This window comes from Zingiber officinale, chromosome 8B, assembly GCF_018446385.1.
Source record: "Zingiber officinale cultivar Zhangliang chromosome 8B, Zo_v1.1, whole genome shotgun sequence".
NCBI classification, from domain to species: Eukaryota; Viridiplantae; Streptophyta; class Magnoliopsida; order Zingiberales; family Zingiberaceae; genus Zingiber; species Zingiber officinale.
Window position 1 is genome coordinate 55,197,787 of NC_056001.1, and position 23,684 is coordinate 55,221,470.

A 23,684-nucleotide genomic window follows, 5' to 3' on the forward strand; every position below is an offset into this window, starting at 1 on the left:
TCTCAAGGAGTTAGATAATGATTGCCTCAAGATCAAGATTATCCCTGACGACCTCGACTCCGTCCTATTGAACAAGACTACGGAACTGATCCAAGGAGAGCAGGACCGGATCTCGGACTGGAAGCCGTCGTTTGAGCGGCGGCGCAAATCCTACACCTTCACTATCATGATCGCCGTCATCATCATGCTGGCTGTCTCCTCCGGATTTGCACTCGCCAGGAAGTGGCTGGCCGCCGTCGTGATCATCAAATTGGCAATGGCGATCAAAGCGACGGAGACGTACTTGAATGTGATGTTGAGCGAGGAGGAGAAGATGTTGGAGGAAGAGGAAAAGGTTGTAAAGATGATGCGGGGCGGGAAGGGGCTGATGGTGAATAAATTCAATAACATCAAGCAGAAGGCGAAAACGCTGAAGGAAAAGTTTGTGACTGAGTATTCGAAGTTGGAGGGACATACACAGCGCATGGAGAAATCGGAGATGATGGAGACGATTAACGAGATAGAATGCGACTTGACGGCCTTGAAGTGCATAATCGACGGTTACCGCAACGAGGTGCAGAAGTTCATTGACGAATTTACAGAGATGGTGTATTAAGAAGATGAGTAAAATATTAAGGACGAAGAAGATCCCATTGATCTATCAACTATGATTTGACTGCTTATAATGAAGATCGTATCTTTACAATGTCCTCATTCTATCGTTAACTTCTAGAGGAAGTACTGATCTTGATATGCCCATATTAATATGATTATTGATGCACTGGTAAGGAAAAGTCCACTTATCATGAGTCAATTGATATAGTATCGATCAAAATTAAAATGATCAACGTCGGGCTTAAGATTATTCTGGTCAGTAAAAGAGTAGTCAAGTGGACATCATCCGGTCGGTCGGGACATCATAAATTGATCGACAGGAAAACGAGCCGGTCGACAAGAAAACGAGCCGATCGACAAGAAAACGAGCCATTCGAACCGCCCGTCTGACGCAAAGAATAACATTACATAAGAGAAGACAAGAAAGCAAACGAGAATACGTCGTTTATCATTAAATATGAAGAAGTCAAGACAAAGAAAAATACTACATTTATCATCAATGCACGAAAGTCAAGATAAAGAAATCTTCCTCTAACAATTAATATCATTAAATAAGGACAGATGAACGATCACAGAGAAAGGAATAAAAGGGTACGCTAGGTATGAGGAAGGCAAGATTTCTCATTTTTACTGATTACTCATTCTCTCTTTCTGATTTTGACTTGAGCGTCGGAGGGCCAACGCCAAGGACCCCTTCCCCGGTTTGATTTTGTTTTGTAGAATTGAAGTCTTCATCTCGTCAGTGGTCACCCCATCCCCGGCTTTCCAACTTCCTTCATTCAGATAGGATCATTTTAGCGTCGTCTGTAGGAACGTAACCTGCATCCGAATAAGAAGATGGAAGACATTGGTGTTAGAGGGTATACTAAAAGCCTAGCTTTTTGTAAACATTTATTTTGAAATAAAAGAATCACATTGGTCAAATGTCTACATTTACATGCTAAGTGTAGTTGTTCAATTAATTTATATTGTAGATAACATGATGTGTGGTATCACACACAGAAGATCATGTTATTAGTTCCTTATAAATTATAAACAGTAGCTCACGACTAAGATGGATAGGAACAAACCATTGAAATAGTCGTAGTGCAATTTGGTATTAGTTTATCTTGACTATAAAATTACACTAGTACTCTCTGAGTGTATTGAGCAGGACCATTTAAGGTAAGTTCTTTTTATACTGACTGCATAAAAGAACAAGACCTTTGTTATTATGGAAGTGTGTGCTCTTAATCCCGATATAATAACAAGTACGTGTACTTAGTATTTATTTCTTTAACTTATCAATGGGTGAGATTTAACTCGTTAAATCAAGAGACCCGATAAGTTGGGAAATGATATTATTTATAGTATGTGTTGTTGATTATAGAAGGAAACTGTGTCTTAGGAATCTAGGTTGATAATGTCCCCAAAAAGAGCTCATAAGGATTGTCATGTAAACCCTGCAGGTGGACTTAGCCCGACATGACAATAAGGTTGAGTGGTACTACTCTTGGAGTTAGATATTAATTAAGTGAGTTGTCAGTAACTCATTTAATTAGTAGACATTCGATATCTTAAATACAGGGAGATTAACACACTCATGATAAGAAGGAGCCCATATAGTAATATGTGATTGGTGCGGTAGTTCAATAATAACTCTTTAGTGGTATGAGTTATTATTGATGAACTTGAGTTGGGTGTTCGGGGTGAACACGGGAAGCTCAAGTTCATCGGGAGACCAAAACAAATTCCTCCTCTTGGTCCCTGTCGTAGTCTCTTATTTATAAAGTATTATATCCACTCATACCCACTTTCTTACCCATCCTAAGGTGGTCGACCAAGCCAAGCTTAGGGCCCAAGCAAGGGGTCAGCCAAGATCAAGCCTTGATGGAGCAAGTAGGTGGCCGACCTTAACTTGGAGCCCAAGTTGGTGGTCGGCCACAATAAAATAAAAAGGATTTTTATTTTTAAAATCTTTCATTATGTGGAAGCCATAATTTAAAAGAGAGTTTAAAAATTAAATATTCCTTTTATAGTTTCTACAAAAGATTAAGAGAAAGGTTTGATATCTTTCCTTATTTGTAGTTAAAAGGAAGATTTTAATTTTTGATAAAACTTTCCTTTTTGTAATCATCCACATGTTTTAAAAGAGAGATTTTAATTTATAAAACTTTCCTTTTATAATCAACCATGAAGGGAATTTTAAAAGAGAAATTTTTATTTTAAAAATTTTCGGAAACAAATTAGGAAGTTTTAATTTTGTGTTTAAAACTTTCCTTAATTGGAGGACTTGTAGGTGGCCGACCATTAAGGGATTAAAAGGAAATTTTTAATTAAATTTTCTTTCTTAAACATTGGCAAGAAATATAAGGAAGTTTTATTTATAAAACTTTCCTTATTTGCCAAGACCAAGGAATATAAAAGAGAGGGTAGAGGTGCCTCACCTCATAACATATCATCTAGTATTCCTCTCTTCTCTTCCTTGGTGGTAGTCGACCCTCTCTTCCTCCTTTTCTCCTATTCTTCTTCCTTGTGTGGCCGACGACATCTTCATCTTTGGGAGCTTGGTGGTGGTCGGATCTTGTTAAAGGAAGAATGAGACATAGGAGGCTTTGTTTCTTAGCATCCCTTGGAGCTTGGTTGGTGGCCGAAAGTTCTTCATCTCTTGAAGATTGGTGGTGGTCGAAACTTGCTTGGAGAAGAAGGAAGCTTGGGTGAATTCTCATCTCGGTAGATCATCGCCCACATGACGTCCGAGATAAGAAGAGGAATACGACAGAAGATCGTGAGGTCTATAAGCTATAAAAGGTATAACTAATGATTAGTTTCCTCATCATAACTAGTTTATCCTTTTGTTTAGATCTTGAAATACCAAACACAAGAGGCTAATGAATCTAGGCTATTGAATTTATGATTTCGATTTTGTGTTTCTTTTGTTTTTCGAATTTGTGTTTGATTATTCTTTTTGGATAAACCTAGGGTTACTATAAGGAAATTAAATATTGAATTTCGTTGAAAGGCTTTGTCTAGGAAGTGGTGGATGCTCTCATACCCAAGAAGGCCTAGTACCTCGCCATGTTTAACCTGGAAGCCGATCTCTGAAATTAATATTTAATTGAATTTGTAACATGGGTGGATTTGGATCAATAATGTTAAGCATCGTTTGCGATCCAAGTCTAAACCTCTAAGAACATATAAGTTGAATTTGGAATCAATAATGTTAAGTTCTGTTTGCGATTTCAAATTTAATTTCTAAAGAACACAATAAGTTGTTAGGAATGGTTCAGGACTTGTACAAAATTTTTGTACAGGGGAACTGGTACGATATTCCCAATAGCAACCAACAGTTGGATGACTCACAACGGTAACACTGACGTAAGAAGATCTTGATGCACAAATACAAGCTCGAGTAACGAAGATATTGGAGCAACAACAACAGGCGTTGGCCGATTGGCCAATACATGAGTCGCTGCCTCTGCAGTAGGTCGACGGGCTGAAAGAGGAGATCGAGCGGATCAACTTTCTGCTCTGGAGCCTAATAGGAGACCGATCGACTCCTATGGGGATGCCCGTAATACACCAATCCCCTTCAACCGAGCACTATTGTGGGCTCCCCCAGAAGAAAGGGGCCAAGTGGATAGAGACCGAGGATCTTCCTTAGATGAGGCGCCCGTATGGGACGCACGAAAGGGAAAAACGCCGAGGGAAGACAACTCGCCCAAGCGGGTCAATCAACAATTTTGGAGGGGATCCTAAATGACCCTCTGCTGAAGCATTATACCCCGCTGACGATTGGAGAGTACAATGGAACAACCGACCCTGACCACCATTTAGCCAAGTTTGACAACGCGACCACCCTTCACCAATACATGGACGAGATGAAATGCTGAGTCTTCCTTACTACTCTCTTGGGATCGGCGCAACGGTAGTTCAAACGGTTGCCGAACATCTCGATCTACAACTTCAAAGACTTCCGAGTGACATTCTTACACCACTTTGCTAGTAATCGCCGCCACCAGAAGATGAGCGTGAACTTGTTATTGTTGAAACAAGGGTTCCTGAGGGCCTATATCCAGCGCTTTAATCAAGTGGTGATGAACATTTCAGCAGTCTCCTCAGATGTGCTGGTGAACACCTTCACCTAAGGGCTCACCGAGGGAGAGTTCTTCCGATCGCTCATCCGGCGGCTGCCGAAGCACTTTGGTCATCTCCTAAAGAAGGTCAATGAATACATTAATGTGGAAGAAGCCCAGTTAGCAAGGAAGAAGGAGACGACCGTCGAGCCTGCAGGAGCATCTGAGCGATGTTAATTGAGCAGTCATCAACCACCTAAAGGGCCCTGGTCGGGAGCCTCTTCACACCAAGAGACTAAGTCACATGTCGTACAGCAGGTGGCGGCTACTCGTCCAAGAGGCAAGAGGGGGGCACCGATGTTTTCCACTTACCACCACTCAACAACGCACAACACCAGGGACTGCTATGACCTGACAGCTAGTAGGTCAGTTCCACGCGATCGCCGTCGTTCGTGACTTCCGGATTGGTGTCACCGAAGGCGATCTGCAAAATGAAGGAGGAGAGGATGACTGAGCCACGCCACCACCAACTACAAAGGGACCGAATCCCTGCCTGAGCCTCTTCTTAACGGACCAGACCTTCCACAAGGGAAGAAGAGAACCGGAACAATGCCCTAGGGGAGATAGGAATGATCGTTGGAGGGCCGACCAACGGAGATTTTAACATAGCAAGGAAGTTTCATGCTCAATGCGGCTCAAGATCCATGCTATTGGTTGCAATAAGGAAAAAGCTGAGGGACTTGAAATCAGCTTCAGCTCTAAGAATTTGGAGGGAGTGGAGGTCCCCTATGATGATGCATTAATCATCAGAGCGATAATTGCCAATTATACAGTCCATAGAACTTTTATTGATACAGGGAGCTCGGTGAATATCGTATACAGGAAGGCCTTCGATCAATTACAAATTGACTAGAGTGAACTGCTGCCAATGTCGACTCCACTCTACAATTTCACAGGCAACGAAGTGTTGTCGATCGGCCAGATCAAGTTGGCCATCTCACTCGAAGAAGAACCCCTAAGGCGGACAAGGACTACAAATTTCATAGTGGTAGATACGCCCTTGGTCTACAACGTCATTTTGAGCCAATCGACACTCAATGAGTTACGAGCGGTGGTGTCCACCTATTGCCAAAATATCAAATTTCTGATGGACGGGAGGGTAAAAGAAGTCAAAGGAGATCAGTTGGCCGCTCAACGTTGTTATATCGAGATGGTCAGAACGGAAGCACGAGCTGTTTGGAAGGTACCTCGTCTAGAGATGAGCGCCATCACTAAAAAACCCTCCACGTTGGTTTACTAAGAAAAAGAAGAAGTTCAGATTCATCCTAATCGCCCGGAAGTAATTACCTTCATTGATGACGATCTAGAGGACGAGAAAAAGATAGAACTGGTAGCTTGTCTCAGACATAATCATGATGTGCTCGCTTGGACGACACACGAGCTTTCCGGTATTTCGTCGAGTGTGGCTCAACATGAGCTATATGTCCGACCGGATGCTCGGCTAGTAAAACAAAAGAAAAAGGACTTCAGCGTGGAGCAGAACTTGGTCATCCGAGCGGAGATAGAGAAATTGATACAGGCTGGTCACATATGGGAGGTACAATTTTCGAGCTTGCTTGCTAACATTGTGCTGGTCCGCAAGCTGGACAACAAATGGAGGGTTTGCATAGATTTCCGCGACCTGAATAAAGCATGTTCAAAGGATTTCTATCCACTACCCTAGATAGACCAGATGGTGGACTTTACAACATACTACGAGCTGATCTGCATGCTCGACACATATCAAGGTTATCACCAAGTGCCGCTCGCTCGAGAAGATGAAGAAAAGGTCAGCTTTATCATGGCCAATGGAACATTCCTCTGCAACATAATGTCGTTAGGACTAAAGAACGTCGGTGCCACCTACTAGAGGCTCATGAACAAGGTGTTCCAGCGACAGATCAGCTGAAATATAGAGGTATATGTCGACCATATATTAATAAAATCTTTAAGAGCTGTTGATCTTTGCACAGACATCAAGGAGACCTGCCAAACTCTGAGGGCTTATGGAATAAAGCTGAATCTGAATAAGTGCATGTTTGGTGCCAAGAGCCGTCGATTCCTAGGATATATCATCACTGAGCGGGGGATTGAGGCGAATCCTAGTAAGGTCAAGGCTCTGCAAGATATATCTGTTGGAATCCCAAGGTTGTTTTGGTGTGATCAACAAGTTAAGTTAGGTCCTGTGTGCTTTTAACTTTGTGTCTAAGTGTGTAGGAGCTTAGGAGCACAGGTAGTCGTGCGGAAGACGCAGCTAGCGAGAAGGACGGCACGCGGTGCGTCTGAGGGACAAGGCGCTGCAGAAGAGTACACCCGCGGACGAGAAGGAAGCGTGCGGTGGTTCCGAGGGACGAGAAACCGGAGCAGAAGACTGCTCGAGGAGCAAGAGATGCAGCTAGCGAGAAGGTCGGCATGAGGTGCGACCGAGGGACGAAGACTGCGAATGAGTACGTTGGCGGACGAGAAGGAAGCACGCGGCGATTCCGAGGGACGAGAAGTCGGCGCGGAAGCCTGCTCGAGAAGACCGGAAGTTGGGTTCGGGTGAGCCCTATTCCGGATGACAGAGATCACCCAAGCGAGCGAAAGACTTGGTCTAAAGCGAACGGAGCCGGAGCAAAAGACCTGGGCTAGAAAAAGTCAATAGGGTTGACTTTCCCTCCGGAGCACCCAGAGCTGTTTGGGGCGCCCGGAATAGTCCGGGGCGCCCGGAGCTGTCTAGGGCGCTCGGAGTTGACTTTTTAATCGGATCGAGTTTTGACTCGATCTGAACGTTGGGCGATAAAGTTTATCCCCCCCAAGACGCTTGAAACCCTCAGGGCGCCCCGACCAAGGCTATAAATATAGCTTTGGTCCAGAAGCTTTTCAACAACTCAAGCAATTCATTCTTTCTACACTTGTACGCTTTCTCTGTAGTTAAGCTTCTGTTTTCTGCGCTTCATCGTTGTAAGAGGCTTCTCCGCCTGAAGGAGTTCTTAGTACGATCATTTTTCTTGGATTAACAACCTCCCCGGTTGTAACCAAGTCAAATCTTGTGAGCCTCGTCTTTTTGTTTGTTTAGTTAATTATTTATGCAAATGTTAATTTAAGAGTTCAAGAAGGGTTTGATTTTTATTTTCAGGCTACTCAACCCCCCTTCTAGCCAGCCGCTGCGATCCAACAAGTGGTATCAGAGCCAAGGCGCTTCAGGAGGACTAACCGCCAATCGAAGCAAAGATAATGGTCGGACCAAGCATCTACCCGCCGAAATTCGAAAGGGATTTCGCTACCTGGAAAAAGCGAATGCAGATATTCTTTACAACTGATTTTGAATTAATTTTAATAATGGAATTTGGCTTTGTAGCTCCAGAGGGCAAAGAAAATATCATTGGATGAAAAAGGAACTGGCCGACTACGTGGCGAATGACAATGCAGAATACCATCTACTAAGAGTTCTTCCGCCACAAGAAGTCAACCGGATCGAGAACTACGACTCGGCAAAGGAACTTTGGGAAAAGTTCCTTGAGCTGCACGAAGGAATGTCCGAAGCCAAGCTCGTTAGACGGGATCTACTTCGCAATCAGCTCACCAGCCTGCAACTTGGGGAAGACGAGACAGTTGCACATCTACACTCGAGAATTAAAGAGATCATCACCGGACTGCCGAATCTCGGAGAAAAGGTAAGTAACCGAGATTCGCTAAGGAACGCTTTAAATTCTCTTCCGAGAAATTTAAAATGGGCATCACTAGTAGATGCCTTTTACATTTCGAAAGATTTAGAAAAAAATTACACTAGAAGAATTTTTCTCGACATTTGAAGTGCACGAATCAAGATGTGTAGGTACGAAGGAGCCCAAGAACAACGTCGCCCTCAAAGCATCGAGAGACGAACCTGAGTCGGAATCTTCTCTCGACGATGAGGAAATGGTAATGATGGTAAGACGATTTAAATTTTTTTGTAAATCTAGAACTTCTAACCATCCGCAGGGAAGAAAGAAAAGGACCATCCACTGCTACCACTGCAACGAAGAAGGGCACGTCAAAGACAACTACCCCAAGTTAAGGAACAAGGACAAGGATAAAGGTAAGAAGCCTGTCCAAAAGCGCAAGGTCCTAAAAGCGACGTGGGACGATACATCGTCCGAATCGGAAGTCGAGGCATTCTCCGGACTCGCATTAATGGCGAGTCATCAAGACAATGACTGCGATTCAAGCTCTTCCGAAATGAGTATCGAGAGCATCGAAGAAGGGGGAGCTACGTCAGAAGAAAGCAACAGTTCAGGGGGAGACACAGACAACGAGATCGACAAGGTAAGTGAGGTACGATATCTTCCTCCCGATAAACTTTTTAAGTTTGTTAAGTTGCTAACTAAAGACTGCTGTAAGTTAGAAAAAAAAATTAAGAACTTAAAAATAATATTAGCTAAATCTTGCCCTTTAGAAGAATTAGATAAAGTTAAATTAGAAAATGAGAAATTGAAATCAGAAAATAAAAATATGAAAATTCAAGTAGATAACTTGAAAAATCGTGCATGCCTATCTAATATAAAATTTAGAAAGTTTAATAATTTAAATTGGTATTATAGATATCACCAGGGACAAATTAAGAATATTTCAATAAAATATGTCCCTAAGAAATTTTTGATTAATCCAGTAGGCTGGAACCTATATTGGGTTCCTAAATCTTGCTTAGCCTAAATTTTAATCGAAATTAGCGCTTTCAGCGAGAAAATTAAACAGTAAATTTCTTTATGAGACTTTGTCTAAGGAAGTGGTTGTTGCTCCAATAACCAAGAAGGCCTAGTGTCTCGCCATGACTTGAAAGCCAAAATACTGAAATTAAATGTTTAATTAACTTTCTGGTAAAGCATTAAAATTAGAATTTAATAATGCTTTAAAATGTCTATTAAACATTTAAAAAAAAGGAAAAAAATTTTAAAATTTTTTTTACTTAGAAATTATTTTTTACGTAAAACTTTTACTTAGAAAAATTCTAAATTGCCTAAGTTAAAATTTCTAAATTAGAAATTTCTACTTAAAGCCTTACTTAGAAATTTTTTATACTTAAAGTTTTTCTATAGAAAATTTTCTTACCTAAAGTTTTACTTAGAAATTTTTGTTGCAAAATTTCCTAAGTCAGAATTTCTTAAAAAAATTTTAGAGTGTTTTCCTTAAGAAAATTTTCTTACCTAAAGTTTTTTAAACTTAGAATATTTTTTGTTGAAAATTATTACAAATTCTTTAACTTAGAATTTTTTTTAAGAAAGTTAGAAAAATTTTATAAAACCCTTAGATTTTTTTCGGAACCCCAATTTTTTATGTGATCAAAGAGGGAAAAGAAAAAGTATAAGTCTAGGGGGAGGTAGACCCAAAAATTTTAATTTTCTATATTTTTGCACTTTATTACAAAATTAGTTAGTTTAATTTTTATGTCTATTTTTACCCTAGCTTAACTTGGGTTGCTCACATCAAAAAGAGGGATATTGTTGAAACCTCAAGGTTATTTTCGTGTGATCAACAAGTTAAGTTAGGTCCTGTGTGCTTTTAACCTTGTGTCTAAGTGTGCAGGAGCTTAGGAGCACACGTAGTCGAGCAAAAGACGCAGCTAGCGAGAAGGATGGCACGCGGTGCGCCTGAGGGATGAGGCGCTGCGAAGAGTACATTGGCAGACGAGAAGGAAGCGTGCGGTGGTTCCGAGGGACGAGAAGCCGGAGCGAAAGATTGCTAGAGGAGCAAGAGATGCAGCTAGCGAGAAGGTTGGCACGGGGTGCGACCGAGGGACGAAGACTGCGAATGAGTACGCTAGTGGACAAGAAGGAAGCACGCGGTGATTCCGAGGGACGAGAAGCCGGAGCGGAAGCCTGCTCGAGAAGACCGGAAGTTGGGTTCGGGTGAGCCCTATTCCAGATGATAGAGATCATTCAAGCGAGCGGAAGACTCGGTCTAAAGCGAACAGAGCCGGAGCAAAAGACCCGGTCTAGAAAAAGTCAACAGGATTGACTTTTCCCTTCGGGGCGCCCGGAGCTGTCCAGGGCGCCCGAAGCTGACTTTTTGACCGGATCGAGTTTTGACTAGATCTGAACATTGGGGTATAAAGTTTATCCCCTCCAGGGCGCCCGAAACCCTCAGGGCGCCCCGACCAAGGCTATAAATATAGCCTTGGTCCAGAAGCTTTTCAACAACTCAAGCAATTCATTATTTTTGCACTTGTACGCTTTCTCTGTAGTTAAGCTTCTGATTTCTACGCTTCATCGTTGTAAGAGGCTTCTCCACCTGAAGGAGTTCTTAGTGTTGGTTGCTACTCGGAAAACCCAATGGCTCCACTGTACAAAAATTTTGTACGTGATCTGAACCTTTCCTAGCTACCATGTGTTCTTTTAAGTTAAACTTGTATCTCTTGCGGAACTTAACACGTTTGATTCCAAGTTTAACATATATGTTCTTTTAGGTTTAGATTTGGATCTCCTGCGGAACTTAACACGTTTGATCCAACTCACCTAGGTTATAAATTCAATTAAATATTAGTTTCCAAAATTGGCTTCCAGTGCTGCATGGCGAGGCACTTGGCCTTCTTCGATATGGGAGCAACCACCACCGACTAAACAAAGTCTTTTAATGAAAGTTAATATTTAATTTCCTTATATAACTCTAGGTTAACCAAAAGGAACAATCAAATCACAAGGAAAAAAGAAAAAGAACACAACATCGAAATTAAATTCAAAAAACAAGAATCGAATGCCTCTTGTATTTGGTATTTATACAAAGAAAAATTAACTAGTATGATGCGGAAATTAAATACTAGTTATACCTCTTCCTTGTATCCTAAAAACCTCGAGATCTTCTGCCGTATCCCTCGCCTCCTCTTAGACGTCGTGTGGGCGACGATTCTCCAAGACGAACACCACCCGGAAAGCTTCTCCTCCTTCTCTAGAATTCGGCCACCACCACCACAAAGGAGCAAAAGAGAGCAAAGGGAAGAGAGGGAGAGGGGCCGGCCACTTGATGATCTCCAACAACACAATATCAATTGTTATATTATTCAAGGTCTCCCCTTCCCCCTTTTTTATATTAGTTTCCCAACGGAAAATTATGGAAAGAGTTTTAAAAAAAATTAGACTTATTCCTATTTCCTTTTAATTTTTTCTTTTTCTTTCCTTTTAATTAATCAATTCTAGATTGATTTATTAATTAAACAACTATTTGTTGATGTTTAATTATTTGACCGGCCCCTTGCTTGGGCACCAAGCAAGGTGGACGACCACTTATTAAAAGGGAAAGAAAGAAATTTTTTTTATAAAATTTAAAAGAAGAAAACTTCTAATAAAATTTTACAAACTCTTTTTTTTTCTAATGTGGATATTAGAAGGAAAGTTTTAAAATTTAAAATCAAGTTTTAAAATTTTAAAGAATCTCTAATAATATTTCCTTTTTAAAAGAAAGTTTTATAAATTTTACAACTCTCTTTTAAAACCTTGTGGCCTAATTTAAATTAGGAAAATTTTATAAATTTTTAAAATCTCTCTTTTTACAAATTGTAAATATCTGAGGAAATTTAAAAATTCAAAAACAACTTTCCTAATTTAAATATTGTGGTCGGCCCCCTTGCCCAAGGCAAGGGTCGACCACTTCTAGAGAATATGTGGCCGGCCATTGCTTGGTCACCAACTAATGAACCGGCCCCTTCTTGGACACCAAGATAGGCTTTTCTTTGGATGGACTTGAGGCTTTATTGAGGCTACAACAGGGACCTAGAGGAGAAATTTGTTTTGGCCTTCCGATGAGCTTGAGTATCCCGTGCTCGCACCGAACACACAACTCAAGTTCATCGATAATAACTCATTCTACTAGTGAGTTATTACCGCACTACCGCACCAATACCAAATTACATTATGAGCTCCTTCTTATCATGAGTGTGTTAGTCTCCCTGTGTTTAAGATTACGAATGTCCACTAATTAAGTGAGTTACTGACAACTCATTTAATTAATATCCAGCTCCAAGAGTAGTACCACTCAACTTTATTGTCATGTTGGACTAGGTCCACTTGCAGAGTTTAACATGGCAATCCTTATGAGCTCCTCTTGGGGACATTCTCAACCTAGATAACTAAGACACAGATTCCTTCTATAATCAACAACACATACTATAAGTAATATCATTTCCCAATTTATCGGGCATATTGATTTATCGAGCTAAACCTCACCCTTTGATAAGTCAAAGAAATAAATATTAAATATACATGCTTGTTATTATATTAGAATTAAGAGCACACACTTCCATAATAACTAAGGTCTAGTTCTTTTATTAAGTCAGTACAAAAAGAACTTACTTAAATGATCCTACTCAATACACTTAAAGTGTATCAGTGTAATTTATCAGTCAAGATAAACTAATACTTAATTACACTACGTCTATTCTGATGGTTTGTTCCTCTCCATCTTAGTCATGAGCAACTGTTTATAATTTATAGAGAACCGACAACATGATCTTCTAAGTGTGACTCCACACTCCATGTTATCTACTATATAAATTAATTGAACAATTACATTTAACAAATAAATGTAAACATTTGACCAATGTGATTCTTTATTTCAAAATAAATGTGTACAAAAGCTAAACTTTTAAGTATACACTCCAACACTTAGTACGATCATTTTCCTTGGATTAACAACCTCCCCAGTTGTAACCAAGTTAAATCTTATGAGCCTCGTATTTTTGTTTGTTTAGTTAATTATTTATGCAAGTGTTAGTTTAAGAGTTCGAGAAGGGTTTGATTTTTATTTTCAGGCTATTCAACCCCCCTTCTAGCCGACCGCCGCGATCCAACAATGCCACTGCCACGCAACTTGAAGGATGCCCAACGGTTGATCGGGCATATTACCGCTCTGTCTAGATTCATATCTAAATCATTCGACCGTATCCTATCATTCTTCAAGGCACTGTGTCCGGCGATAAAATTCTAGTGAGTGCGACTGAGCATTTGAAGAGCTCAAAGATTATCTCAACTCCTTGCCTATATTGGCTAAGCCGAGCGCAGGAGAGCCGCTCTGGATCTATCTGTCATCCACCGAGAATGCGATCGGCTCGACATTACTTACGAAAAATGGGCAAGAGCAACAGCCTGTGTATTTTTTGAGTCATATATTGAAAGATGCCGAATCTCGCTACATTGGTCTGGAAAAGTTAGCTTACACTTTGGTACTAGCCGCTCGGAGACTCCACCCGTACTTCCTCTCTCATCCTATCGTCGTGATAACCAACAATAACTTGGGAAGAGTTCTCCTCAACCCAGAAGCATCCGGTCGGTTGATCAAGTGGACAACTGAACTAAGTGAGTTCGACATTCAATACCAGCCTTGAACGGCGATAAAAGCACAGGCCTTGGCTAACTTTATCACAGAAATCCAGAATGACAAGCCAGAAGCAACTTGGAGAATATATGCTGATGGCTCTTCCACCAGACAAGGTAGCGGGATTGGCATCCAGCTCATTTCTCCAAGGGAAGACCGAATGTAACTTTCCGTTCGGTTGAATTCAATGGCGGATCTAGGAATTCAATCATGGAGGGGCGACCGCGATCTGAGCGCGGCGATTTTTTTTTGAATAGTTAATAACTTCTATGTAATTAAAAAATATTTTTTAAATAACTTGCATACAAGAGAAAAAGGTACAATATTATGAAAAGAAACTCGTACAATAATATTAAAATATTAAAGCAGTCTACTAATGAATATGTGACAATTGCATTCTTCGAGACTCCATGTTCTGAAAACGCTGTAAAATTGGCTCATTGTCGACAGTATTAAAAACATCTTTCTCAATATAGACTACCAAACTATCATTCATCCATTCATCTCCAATCCTGTTTCGCAAATTTGTTTTGACAATATTCATTGTTGAAAACACTCTTTTAACGGTTGTAGTAGCAACTGGAAGAAGTAAGGCTAGCTCAATCATCCGATAAACTAAAGGAAATACACGGTTCTTCATTGTTTCAATCATTTTCTTTACAAGAGCTCCCAAATCTGAAATACCTTCAAATCGTTCATCTGATCTGACGTCATCAATATATGTTTCAAGCTCTTGTTCAACCAACATACGCTCATTCCAAGAAAAATCATCCTCATAAAAATGAGCTAGACGCACTAACTTCTGTACATCAAATCTAGAGAACGAGTTCCTAGGATCAAGGCATGACATATAAATCAACAAATCTGTAGTTGTTTCAGAGAAACGACTATCCATCTCCTATAGAATAATATCGATAACCTACAATTTAAAAATCAAACAACAAAAGTAAAAATTAATAAATATGTTACTGTTTAAAAGAATTTAATTGACGGTAAACAAAAAAAGAATTATGAAGTTACCTCACAAAAGATTTCAACATGGAAGTAGTGATAAAAATTAACATTTTTTCCATCTCTCTTCAAACGACTACGGTTGTTGATGTTATCTGTCATATTAATTATTTCAATGGAATGAGTGTTACAAAACTTCTTCACATCCTCAAGTAAAATATCCCATCCAGAATCTCTCAACTTTTGCAATTTGCATTTCACATTATTGATTAAATGCATCGCATTCACAATATTTTGATCTTTCTCTTGTAGAACGGTTGACAAATGATTTGTGATTGCCAATATATGTTTCATCAATAGTAGAATAAACATAAATTCATACCTCTCCATTCTTTCAACCAAAGTTCTACTTAAACCCTTAGAAGAACGATCACCATCATCAATCAAATTTTGAAGAACCTCTATAACAGATGACCACATTTGTTCAATATGACATAAAGTTGAATGATGAGACCCCCATCGTGTATCTCCAAGTCTAGCTAGACTAGTTTCTTGGTTTAGTCCTCTACCAGAACTAATCTCTCCTCTTTCAAGAAGTTTAACTTTTCTGTCATGTTCAAGTTGTCGAAGTTTGTCGGCCCTTTTGCAAGATGATGCAGATGTGTTCACAATTGAACCAACAATCCACATTAAATCACAAACATATTGATTTGCTTGAGCAAAAGCTACAACCACTAGCTGGAGTTGATGAGCAAAACAATGAACATACAATGCATACGGATTTTCTTTCATTATCAGTGACTTTAAGCCATTAAATTCTCCAGACATATTTAAAGCACCATCATATCCTTGACCCCTCAATCTCGCCACTGACAAACCATACTTAGCAAATAAAGAGTCGATTGCCTCCTTCAAACAAGCAGCTGTAGTTGTTGCAACATGAACTACAGTCATAAATCGTTCAATCACCTCTCCATGTTTATTCACATATCTAATAAACTGTCATTTGCTCTTTCACTGAACAGTCACGAGCCTCATCAAGTAGTAAAGTGAACCACCTATCTCCAAGATAAGTTAGAATAGCATTTGTGATCTTAACTACACAAGCATTCACCAATTGCTTTTGAATTTTTGGGACAATCATTTGATTATTTCCAGGTGCATTCATTCCAACAATTGTCACAACTTCTGGACACTCTGAGCTATACCATTTGAGCAATTCTAAAAAATTGCCTCTATTGGATGATGTCGAAGACTCATCATGTCCCCGAAAAGGCAATCCTTGTAACAACAAAAATTGAATTACTTTTAAAATGGAATTCAAGCGTTTGCGATAAGCAACTTCAAGCTCATGTTTCCCCGATGAAAATGAATACTCCACACTTTGTCTTTGATTCTTGAAACCCTCAAACTGTATTCTTGGCTCATTGTGCGCACTACCAACTCCACCTACATGCTCATTGAATTTTTCAATTGCTTTTTTTCCAATTTATGAAACCAGATCTCATAAACACATCATCTCCTCCAAACCCTATATTACTAGGTCTAAAAAGATAACACCAGAAACAAAAGGCTACATCCTTTGAAACACTATACTCCAACCAATCACGGTCTTTAAACCAAACCTCTCTGAAACATCTATTGTCTTTACCCATTTTGTTTCTTGGAAAATTATGGCCTCGAGGTTGACAAGGGCTCATAACAACATATTCTTTTCGAATACGATCTCTAGCACCAACATCATACTCTTCAATCAATTTTCGTAAACCAGGATCAGCAACAATTTCTACTTCACTACTCAGATTTTCAATAATTTCAAATAAAATTTGTGGAGGAGGAGGAGGAGGTGGTGGTTGTGGTGCAGGAGTAGACTCTTCATCCGGAACACTAGACGATTCAATTGAACTCTTAGGCCTCTTTGCAAAATATTTCAATATTTTCTACAAATTATAATGTATGGGAAAAAATTATCAACATAAAGTAATGTGAACAATTTAACAATAACACAATTAAATTATTTAACATCATTCATCAACACAATTCTTTTAAAAAAATAAAATTAATTTAGCATAAATGATCAATATTCACAAATTACAATTAACTAACAGCTAATAAAAAAAACTAATTACATATTCAGAGTTTATAAAAAAACTAAATTACAAATTATCCAACCATTAAATATACAAAATCTAAATTTTTAATTATCCAACAATCAAATATAAAAAACAACTAAACATTTAAACAATTAAAATTTTAAATTATTACTTGTATCATACATTGTAATCAAGAAATAATCAAACAATTATTAAAGAAATAAAATAAAATAAAATAAAATCTACTTACTTGAAGGTCGAAGGCTGAAGGCCGAAGGCAGAACCTTTGCTGCTTTGATCGGCACTCGGAAGAGAGGGAAAAATAGCCTTTGGGCGCAGGACTTTACTGCTTTGCCACTTTGGTCGGCGCTCGGGAGAGAGAGAGAAGAAACAAAGGGCAAGATGCCAAGATCACAAGGGTAAAGCCGTAAAGGTTTTGTGAGCGGCGCCGCGGCGGAAACAAAAAAATCGAGTAGAGATAAATAAAAATATAAAAAATAAAGCTTTATATAATTATATATGGAATGAAAACGTGTCAAAAAAATCGAGAGATAAATAAAAATATAAAAAACTAAACCTTGATATAATTATATATGGAATGAAAACGCAATGTGAATACGTATATATGGAATGAAAACGCAATGTGAATACGTATATATGGAATGAAAACGCAATGTGAACACGTATATATGGAATGAAAACACAATGTGAACACGCGGTTGTACATACGCCCCTGGTTGAATTATCACGATACCAACAAATGAGGCTGAGTATGAAGCCTTGATAGCTGGCTTGCAAGCAGCGCAGCATGTCAGAGCTACAAAGGTCCTTATTCACTCGGACTCTCAGTTGGTCGCCCAACAACTGGTGGGGCATTCGAGATTAGCAATCTTCGACTCAAGCTATATACAGAAGCCTTTGAGAAGCTAAAGACAAACTTTCAAGAAGTCACGACACAAAAGATCCTTCGATTGGACAATCAAGCAGCAGATGAACTAGCCAAGATAGCTAGTTCATTATCACCAGTCATGATCAACCAACCGATCGAACAGGTTTCTTTGGTGGCGCATATTGACCGGATGGAGGGAGTTGTCTTTCCAAGTGACTGGAGAACATCCTTAATCGAATTTCTCTAATTGGGTAGTACGTCGACCGACCAGGAGGCCATGCATCTATTAAAGAAGAGGGTTGGACGGTTCACCTTGGTCGGAGATCAGCTGTACAAAAGAGCCTTCTCTAGGCCCTTACTTAAGTGTGTTGGACCAGAGGACGTAGCGTACATCTTACAAGAGGTACACCAAGACTCCTGTGGAAGCCATCCAGGTGGTCGATCACTAGCTTGAAAAATTCTCCTGGTTGGATAATTCTGGCTAGCTCTCCAAGAGAATGCCTCTCGGACGACAGCCACATGCCTGTCCTGCCAAAAGTATCACAATATTTCATATCGACCGGCCGAAGAGATGAAGTCATCCACGGTATCTTGCCCGTTCGACCAATGGGGCATGGAGATCATATGACCATTTCCCATAGCGACCGGTTAGTGAATGTTCCTGCTCGTTGTTGTGGACTACTTTTCAAAATGGGTAAAGGTTGAACCCCTTGCAAAGATAAGTGAGCAGATGGTTATCAAGTTCATCTGGCAGAACATCCTCTATCGGTTCGACATCCGTCGTTGACTCATCTTGGATAATGGGAGGCAATTTGCGGGTCAGAAGTTCAGGGAGTGGTGCGCAGGCCATGACATCCAGCAGACCTTCACCTTAGTCGCCTACCCCCAGAGCAACGGTCAAGCGGAGTTCTAAAACTGGGAGATCCTCAAAGGCTTATGAACTCGGCTCGACCACGCAGGAGGTAGTTGGATCGACGAGCTCTCAAGTGTCTTGTGGGCACTCTGTACGACTCCAAAGGAGGCCACTGGCGTAACGTCATTCCAGCTGGTGTACGGAGGAGAAGCAGTAATTCCTGTAGAGGTTGGAATAGAATTCGACCAGGTGCGACTCTACGATGAGGAGGGAAGTAGCGAGTGAAGGTTACTGGAGCTCGACTGGTTGGATGAAACGTGGGATAAAGCGGTCGTTCAGCTAATGGCTTACTGACAGTGGATGAGGCAGAACTACAACAGGAGGGTGATCCCGAGGTCCTTCCAGGTCGGTGATCTGGTGTGGAAGAAAGTCAAGCCGGTCGGCGACGCCATCAAACTCGATGCACTATAGATGGGACCTTATAATGTCGTACAGAAACTCCTCTCGGGGGCCTATTACTTGGAAGATGAAAATGGGAGACGGTTCGAGCGACCGTTGAGCGCGAATCATCTCCAATCCTACAGGCTCGGGTGAGGTGCGTGAGCAAATATAAATGTACTTGTGTATATGCCTCCTGGATGCAGGTTCAACATGATAAAAACCAAGCTTTCCAGACTGTTATGCTGATCAGGCCAAGTTAAAAGTTGAGCGATGATTATAAACCCCTGACGTCATCAGCAGTCGACCGGTGACCTTAGACCCCTGTCTCCATCAACAGTTGAACGGCGACCTTAAACCCCTGTCGTCATCAGCGGTCAAGCGGTGACCTTAAACCCCTATCTCCATCAACGGTCGAGCGGCGACCTTAAACCCCGGTCGTCATCAGCAGTCAAGCGGTGACCTTAAACCTCTGTCTTCGTTAGTAGTTGAGCGGCGATCTTAAACCCCTATTTTCGTCAGCGGTCGAGCGGCGACCTTAAACCCCTGTCTTCGTTAGTGGTCGAGCGACGACCTTAAACCCCTGTCTCCATCAACAGTCAAGCGGCGACCTTAAAGCCCTGTTGTCATTAGCAGTCGAGCGGCGACCTTAAACCCCGTCTCCATCAACGGTCAAGCGGCGACCTTAAACCCTTGTCTCCGTCAACGGTTGAGCGACGACCTTAAACTCATGTTAAACGGTCAATCGACGACTTTGAAAACAAAATGCATTGATCGGCTAAGTAGATAAGATGTTGCCAATTGGAAGAATCACAAGGCCATGAGTTTACGCGGCGCTTGAAAAATGAGTTGAAAAACTAAAATACTAGAAGAAATTAAATCTTAGCCGGACGGACAAGCATTCATTGAAACTTCAAAATTTTTACAGAGGCAGAACTCTCAACAGGCTCATTCTAGATAATCTAAGACATCATCAGGTAGCGACTTAGTCAGCTTATCCCGACTGATGACCTTACTTGTTAAAGCAGCGGGAAGGTAGCCGCCTTCTCTGAGTTGGTTGAGCATCCCGTCGATCGCAAGGTCGAACAAATGAAGAGCTTGATCAATGACTTTGTCATTAAAAGCATCCGAGCGGATGTATGCTTGCTTTATGAGATCGAACCTACTCAACTCAGCTCTCTGATAAGTCTCTAAGGCCGCTCGGGAGGCCTCTAACTCTTCCTTCAACTTGGTCAGTTCTTCATCCTTGGCGTCGAGCTGGGCCTTCATTGCAGTCTACTTGGCTGACCGTCCGTCCCGCTCTGCCTTCAAGGCAGCCTCAGCATCCTTCAAGTTTTGGGCCAACACCTGAAACTCTTTATTTTTGATCTCCAGATCTTTAATGGCCAAGAGTTTCCTAGTGTTGGCTGAATGAATTTTAGATTCAAAGGTGTTGGCATGTTTATTGAGCCGAGCTAATTGGGTGGCTTGTTCAGCATTTTTTCCTTCTCCGCCTCTAGCTGCTCAGCGCTCTTAACCAGATCGGCTCTTAGTTGAATCATCTCAGCATTCATCTGCTCCAGCTGTGTCTTAGAAGTAGATGATTGGCCGCTCGGCGCCTTTAGCTACTTAACCTCCTACTCCAAAAAGGCAAGCCTTTGGTACATGGTCAGGCTCTCTACCCAATACTGCGAGGAACCAGAAACATAAAGAGTCGATCGGAGATAAATTAAGAACATACAAAACTTACCCCAGTAGACATCTGGGTATGGCTGCCTGCGAGCGCCCCCGAACGCATGACCGCTGCACGAGCTCGGGTGTCAGCCCATATCTGTGCGAGCAGCCCCTGAATGATTATTTGGTGCTCTGGGCCTCGGGATTCAGCGTTGTCCGACTCACGCCACTCCTCAGTCGGAAGATGGATAACCGCCGTTATGTGACACCGGCTGCTCGGGGCTAATTGGGCCGAGGTCGCTCTGTCGAACGGCCGAGAGTTGACGCTGGCTGGATGCTCGACTTTTGAATCTTCGGGGGCAGCGACATGAAAGAAACTGAGGAGGGAAGGCGCGATCAGATGGTGTACGATCAGATGATGTAGGGGGAACGATCGCCGTGGCGGGAGCTGGCATCGAAGTTTCAACCCGCTCAGCGGAGGGAAGGCGCGGGCTAGTTCTAGTGGGGGTCCGCACAACGGAGGAAGCGGCTCAAGGTGTAGCCTCCGCCCGGCGCCTCTTGCGGCTTATCAGTGGCTCACCAGAAGAGGCCGAGTATGACACCCCCTCAACCGGAATCACCGACAGCCGTGCGTGGGAGGAGGGATTCAATGCACCAACCGCTCAACATCAATGCCATCTCCGCCAACTTTCGTTTACCTCAGATTCCGGACAGGATCAGCTATCTACCATGATAATTTTAATAAATGTCATTGTTATTAATATAGATCAATTAATTTTCTAAAGGTATTAACCTTGTTAACTTATTTAATTTTTTTTCTTAACCAATTTTTTTCCCCTTTTCCCTGCAATCCCTAACAACTTTTCCCTTCCTCTTCTTCCCAGCAAATTAACCCTAACAAGCAACGTTGCAGATAATCTTATTGTCCATTAATTTGTTTCTTTGAGATTTTCTCGCACTATCAGCAAGCGACATCGTGGCCTCGCAGATCCAGCCGCACGCAAGGTGGCTGCTAGTAGCAGTGATCGCAAGAAGGCCGCTAAAGCAGTGCTCACGAGGTGGCTCTCGCGGCCTCGGAGATCCACAGGAGGCAACTACACCTACTGCGGAATATGACTCTTCCTATGTACGTAGTTGCAGTTCCACGAATTAAGATCCACAATTAGCCAATTAGGGGTATAAATGAGCCAAGCCGCTCATGAGCTATTCGAAATTCGATTCGATAAAAGTTCGTTTGAGATCATTTAATGAGGTTCGTTAAGATAAACAAACCAAACTCAAACTTCACAATATTTGGCTCATTAATTCGTGAACATATTCGTTAAGCTCATAAATCAATTTTTTAAATAAAAAAATAATAGTTTTGATATTAAATTTATAGATTTTACACTCTACTTATGAAACATATAGATAAATATATTAAATTTATTTATTAGAATAAAATTATAAATTTTAATAAGAATATTATAATTTTTTCTAAATATATAATTTAGTTTTTAATGAATATTTAAATTTATAATTTATATTTGTTAAGTTTGTTTAGACTTGATAAAAGTTCGAATAAACTCATAAGTCATGAATATATTTGTTAAATAAAACTCGAGTTCAGCTCGATTATAAACGAACCAAACTCAAATATTGAAAAGTTGGACTCAACAATTAACTCAATTACACCCCTATCCATAATTGCGCTACATGTTTCCTTTCCAAATTTATGCTTCCCAACGACGATATGTTATACCTTGCCCGTCTAAGATTTAAACGTGTTGATTGGACTTATGTTACGTACGTTCGATCTAAGCATGATCCATTGCCATTCCTACAAAGTCTTTGCGCCACCGCATAGAAACTGACATCAAAAACCAACCTTCACGCACGGACCGCATAGATTATGAATCGCATATAAAATCCGAATTTTCGTCAAACAAAGTAAAACGGAGATGGAAAAAAAAACTCACCAGATATATAGCTCTCTTCGATCTGTCAAACCACAGACTGCGAGAAAAAACACCAACGGACTGCACAAGGAAATTAATACTTTAAAAGAAGCTAGCTACTTTCGGAAGTATAGAATATTCCAGCGCAAGGCTAGGCCTAGATAGGAGGATCACCTCGGCGTTCAAGCCATGCGAAGACGTCCAAACCCCTCGCTTCGATGTCACTGCCTTCTTTTCCCCTCCAACGCTATCAGGAAAATTAAAGAGCCCAGTGAAAAGCTCAGAGCCACCGAACCTTGGACGCGATTCGCCGGAAAGAGTAGCCCTAAGGAAGTGAAACCATGACCCGCGGCCGGAGCTGAAGATTGAGGAGGGCGGTAGAGAGTTCGCGGAGGAGCAGACCGCGGTAGCAGCGGCAAGGGGGCCTTTGGGATGAATTTAGAGAATTAGAGTTGGTGGGAATTAAATAATAATAATAATTAATTTATATATATATAGAGAGAAAGACGGAGTGGAAGACCACGAAGACGGAGACGGCGGTGCTCTGCCGTTACCGTTTCCGTTACTCGTGACAAAAAATGAATATTAAGAATTTTTTTCAAATTAATTAGTCAACGAAATTAGTAAATTAACTTGAAGAAATTGTGCTGATATCTTTCAAATGTATTGATATCTCAACGAGATGGAAAACTATGTGGCGGAGCTCTTTCATCTTTCTAATGTATAGATATCTCAACAAGATGGTAAACTAACTATTTTTCAATTTATATATATATATTTTAAAAAACTCCATTAATTTATAAATTTTTCTTCACTATGTTAAGTTCAATTATTCATTGGTTGCGAAAAGAATAAAAT

At 40.8% G+C, this 23,684-nt stretch overlaps 1 long non-coding RNA gene across 1 annotated transcript; it reads right to left on the reverse strand.

Moving 5' to 3' along the window:
• Positions 1-1,065: 1,065 nt before the first annotated feature.
• On the reverse strand, positions 1,066-23,272 carry LOC122014405. Its single transcript, XR_006120666.1, has 3 exons — positions 23,001-23,272; positions 22,848-22,907; positions 1,066-1,413 (listed from the first exon to the last, which is right to left on the reverse strand). It is a non-coding gene; the product is annotated as an uncharacterized LOC122014405 (long non-coding RNA).
• Positions 23,273-23,684: the final 412 nt, after the last annotated feature.